The 5,454-nt window shown below is 48.4% G+C and overlaps 1 pseudogene across 1 annotated transcript; it reads right to left on the bottom strand.

Moving 5' to 3' along the window:
* Positions 1-3,884: 3,884 nt before the first annotated feature.
* LOC308500890 (small ribosomal subunit protein eS6-like) lies at positions 3,885-4,659 on the bottom strand (annotated as a pseudogene). The gene has a single exon. The product of its transcript is annotated as a small ribosomal subunit protein eS6-like (transcript).
* Between the last annotated feature and the right edge of the window lie 795 nt (positions 4,660-5,454).

Raw genomic sequence — 5,454 nt, 5'->3', positions numbered from 1 at the left:
TCCCTCCCTCCCTCCCTCCCTCCCTCCCTCCCTCCCTGCCTCCTTCCCTCCCTCTCCGTCCTTCTCCCTCCCCCTCTGATAACTGATCTGATAACCTAGACCGCTATTAAGTGATTAATGGGTGGATAGTGTATATAGCGTGGATACGCCGGACAAAGGGATGATTCATGTCCCTGGCCAGGATGGAGTGGGATGGCATGAGATTTCACTGCACTACTCAGAACAGCGTGCAGTTTAAACCTTATGAATTGTTTATTTCTGGATTTTCCATTTCGTATTTTCGGACTGCTGTTGTCTGCGTGGTAACATACCATGGTACCACGGAAAGTAAAACTGCAGATGGGGGACACGGGGGCTATTGTAATAAGGTACCAGCTATTGCTACAATGGGCTGTATAACAAGTCCTGTAAAATCTCGGTCAGATCACACCTACAAGTATTTCTTCTCAAGCTCGCAGGACTGCAATTCAGCTGGTTAGAATGGGTTGGTCCAGTGCCTCGGTTTCTGCTTGCAGATCGGATGGGCTGGGCTCCAGTCTACAAGTTGGGCTCAGGTCTGCCCCCAGTGTGTTCCTCCTGGAGCTCAGGCAAGGGCAGCAGCTGCCAGGCTGGATCACCAGAGTGCAAGGGAGCAAGTAGAAACACATGGTGTGACTGAGGCTTCGTCCTGGAGCTGCCCCTCTGGCTCCTGTCCACAACCCATCAGCCAAATCAAGTCACACGGCCACACCCAATATCCCTGGGGGTGAAAATGCACTTGGCTCTTTCTAGTGGGTGTTTCTGCAAGAGCACAGGAAAATGGCTGTGCATGGGCAGTTTTAATTGGGGAAGGGCATAAAGGATTATGAATAATGTGCAATTCACCACAGGTACCAAGGTACATGAATGATTTGCCTTAAAAAGTTAGAGCGGATGCCAGGTTGTCCCTGGATGGGCATACTCGGCAGTCACTTGCATTGATGGGCTTTCTGGGGAGGACAGATGTGGCCCACTTATATGTAGTGGACTCTTGGGCATCACCTGGAACCCCACATCATCCTCCCTGAGCTGCAGGTCAAAGCTGTGGATTACAGCTGTAAACATCACGTGCTCTGTGAGCCAGTATGGGATAAGGTGGAGAAGCACGACGTGATTGTGACTGCTATAGGTGACCTAGGATGTGGCCGACACTGTGCTAAGTGACGAGCTTGATGAATCCTCACAACAACCCTAGGAAGTGGGCTGAATTATGACCCCCTTTTCACAGACAAGGAAACCAAGACCCAGAGGGATGAGGTCCCGTCAGCTCACCCGGCTGGGTTGGAACCCAGACCTGCAAGAACGCAAGCCTGTGCAACCGCACACTAGACTCTCCTGGGTCTCCCTTGGGAAGACGTTTCATGAAAGTTGATTTGAACTCAAGTCTAAGGATGGACTTTGTAACTAGTGGAGCTGTCTGGGAATAGAGTGGATGTCCCCATGTTGATCAAGGGAAGTGGGTGCCCTACCTTTGGAGGTATTCACACAGAAATACCTCCTTTTAGGGATACTGGGGTCCCGAGGGATCTTTTTAGGGCTACTGGGGAGTTTAGAAGCTGATCTCTTTCATACCAAAAATTCCCTCTAGCACTGAGCTCAAGGTCACTTGGTCAGTTAATGCCAAGGTCACAATTCGAATCCAGATCTCCTGACTCCCAGATTTTATAACCATGGACTGTCACCTCTAGAAGTCCCTCAGAGGTCATGTAGTCCAGCTTCCCCCTGTTACAGAAATGAGGGGTAACTGAGGGCCATTGAGGAGACAGCACAAGGACACCTCCAGACTTAGTGGCAAATCTGGACTTGAGCTCTGATCTTCAGGGCAGCAATCTGCCTCTCCTTCCAAGCCTAAGCTCTCAGTGCTCTGGGAGCTTGCTGCCTTCCTTGCCTGGGCAAGGAGGGAGTTAACAAGATAACCAAGTGGCAGCCACACTCAGCAGCAGCGGTTCTTGTTCAGAAATGCAAATGCCTTGCGAGGCCATGCTCAACGCTTCAGGTTTTTACGCCAGAGAAATTACTCTTTTTTCCCTCCCTCTAAGACTTGTCTGCGATTGTTTGTACTACAAAAACCGGAGGGAATTGAGCCATTTGCTGGAACAATCCTGCTAAAGCCAGCCTCTGGGACGAGGCCTGCCTCAGCAATGAGGGCCCTCACCCATTCCCTTTTTCCTCCCACTGGCTGGGATGGAGGGCAGGCATAGGGACACAGTCTCCTGCACTTTCTGTCTTCTTCCTCCAGAGGGCGAGAGATGGGCTGGAGGGCAAGGCTGGTCCAACAAAGGCCCACGCAGGTGTCCTTTCCATTATACAGGTGGGAAGATGGAGGCAGGCACCTTCAGGTCCCAATTCTCTCTCGCTTTAGGAGACCAAGGGCAAAGCTCAAGTTTCCAACAGCTGGCAACTTCTCCCTTTCATTCTCTAGGTCACACTGGCTTTATTTCTGTGCTGTTGCCAAGTTACTCAATGGTCATGGACCATCGTGTATGCTCTGAGGCAGCCCTCTCGTGGTTTGCAGTCATTTAGGTTATCAGCTTAATCCTCACAATGAAGGTCATTATCTTTGTTTTACAAAAAAGGAAACTGAGGCTCAGAGTTGAAGGGTCAGGTTGAACCATATGAAACTGTCATTTTTACATATTAAAAAGTGGTTGTAAAAACTCATAGACACAGACAATAATTTAGTGGTTACCAGAGGGTAAGGGGGTGGGGGGTGGGTGATGAGGGTAAAGGGGATCAAATATATGGTGATGGAAGGAGAACTGACTCTGGGTGGTGAACACACAATGGGATTTATAGACGATGTAATACAGAATTGTACACCTGAAATCTATGTAAATTTACTAACAATTGTCACCCCAATAAAATTAATTTAAAAAAAAAAGGGAAAAAAAAAGTGCTAAAAGTGGATATCCTCACCTCAGTTCTGTTCTGGGGGGAAAGTGTCCACTCTTCACAGTATAAATAGATACCCTTTATCAGATTAAAGACATTCCCTTTTAAAAAAAAAAAAAAGTGGTTGTATATGGCTATTTTACGTGGTTCAACTTAATCATTTGCCCTAGGTCAGATAATTTGCCCTTTGTCTAATGACAAACCCATCTACCATGTTTTAGTTTGACCTTCTTACTGGTGATTTACTTTTAACTGAATCATCAGCTTTGGTTTTGATGAGGGCCGTGAATATTTATATGTCAGCCTGCATTCCCATAAGTCTTAACACTTCACAGCAGTTACCGAGGCTCAGCCCACATATGTCTGTGTGCTCTTGAATGTCCTCAAAGCAGAGAAACTTACTGTCCCCTTACTCAGCTGTATTCGTTATCTGTTGCTGTGTAACAAGTGACCCCAAGTGACTGAGTGACGTAAACACAACAGCCGTTATCTCCCAGTGTCCGTGGGTCAGGAATTCAGGAGCGGCTTGGCTGGGTGGTCCTGGCTCTCTCATGAAGTTGCAGTCAAGGTGTTGGATGGACAGGCTGTCATCGTCTGACGGCTTGGCTGAGGCTGGGGGACCTGCTTCTAAGAAGTTGCACTCACATGGTTGTTGGCAGGAGACCCCAATTCCCCACCACCTGGATCTCTTCATAGGGCTGCTTGAGTGTCCTCATAACATGGCACCTGGCTTCCCCCAGAGCAAATGATCCCAGCGAGAGAAAGATGGAAACCACAATGCCTTTTAAAACCTGCCCTTGGAAGGTGCACACTGTCGGTTTTCTCCCCGTTTTGTACATTAGAAGCAAGTCATTAAGTGCAGCCCCCTCTCAAGAGAAGAATAGTGGACTCTACAGAAGGGAAAAATTTTAAAGAATATGTGGACCTATTTTTTATATATATCTGATCACATTTATTTGTTACTCTTAGGAATCTCATTTTTGACTGGACTCACTTAGAGGTAGAAGCTCTCAGAGAGGACAGCCCCCCTTTCTTGGCCACCTGTTCCTGGCATTTCCTTTGGCCTCTTTATTCTCTTGGCCAAAAGGTTAGCATATTCTGCGGCCTCTTTGTTAGTTTTCTTTGTACGCTGTTTCTTCAGAGCAATACAGCGCCGTTTGTGTTGCTGGACACTAGAGTAAGAAGACGCTGAATCTTGGGTGCTTTGGTCCTCGGTTTCTGACTGTCTTTGTTTAGGGGCTTGCTCACAACCTACTGGTGGACATCATCATCTTTAGAGAGATTGAAAAGTTTGCGGATTCTGCCAGCTCTTTTGGGCCCCAGGCAACGAGGCCCAGTAGTATCAGTGAGACCAGGAATATCTTCCCCCCGGCTTCTTACAATGACCAGTTGAGCACACTCAGATTGGCCTCCACAATGCAACCCCGAACAGATCTGTGCTTTCTTTCTCCAGTCCTCCTTGGTCTATCACAGGAATGCCCCTTACTCAGGAGCAGGTGGACACGGCCATGAGTCATGACACCCTGCTTCATGGGGAAACCTTGTGTATCGTTCCCACCACTGATTCAAACCACATAACCCTTCCATTCCTCACCCAGAGCGTCAGCAGCAACTTCTGTGGCCACACGCTTCTCGTAAAACGTACACAGTTTGCGTTCATCGCCCCCTTCAGTGAGTTTCTGGCAGCCAGTGGCTGGGAAAGATGTTCAGCTTCATCCTGAAGCAGCCAATCACCTCTGAGGTGCCACGGAAAAGAGCTGTGGACCTATTTTAATGCCGCCATACGGAGCGCTGGCCTAGATGCTGATCGCACATGATGTGGGAGAAACTTTCTGGTGTGTATGTTTCTGGAGTGGGGCTTAAGCTGACCACCTTTAACAACTCTCCTTAGGCAACTGTTCCTTCACTAAAAAGGCCGGGGGATGAGGGCAGGGTTTGGCTCTGATCAATTGACCCTTCTGCGAGGTGTGTCTCCTACGTGGGGACACAGCAGAGAACATGATGGACAGTCTCCGGTCTCTCCTCTCCAGGCACAACAGCCCCTTATTCCTTGGAATGACTGTGTTACTAACTGATTTCATGGGGCATGGTCTGGCCATGGAACTTGGGTGAGGGGAGGCTGTAAGGCATCATGGGACAGACACCGGATGGGGAAAAGGAAGGACTGAGTCTCATTCTGATTTATACAAATGGGCTACAGGACTCTATTAACTAGTCAGAACTCTCTGGACCCTCATAGCAAAAAATCTAACCCAAACTAGTTTATGCAGAAATGGGAAACTTCATAGCTTGTATAAGTGAAACCATCAGGGGCAGATGAGGCTTCAGGAGGCACATGGCAGGGAGGTGGATGTGGCTAGCTGGTCACCGAAGTTTAGCTCCTTCTTTCTTAGTGCTGACTTGTTGCTGAGAAGCTGCTCCTGGCCAGGAACTACATTTCCCAGGACACCTTGCATTCAGGTGTGGCCATGTGACCAGTTCCCACCAATAGAACAGGGTGAATAGTTGTTAGTTCCCGACCCAGGAGTTTAAGAAACACACATA

Source organism: Rhinolophus hipposideros, assembly GCF_964194185.1.
Source record: "Rhinolophus hipposideros genome assembly, chromosome: 8".
Lineage (NCBI taxonomy): Eukaryota > Metazoa > Chordata > Mammalia > Chiroptera > Rhinolophidae > Rhinolophus > Rhinolophus hipposideros.
The sequence above is the reverse complement of the archived record's forward strand: the minus strand, read 5'-3'. Positions and strand labels throughout refer to the sequence as shown.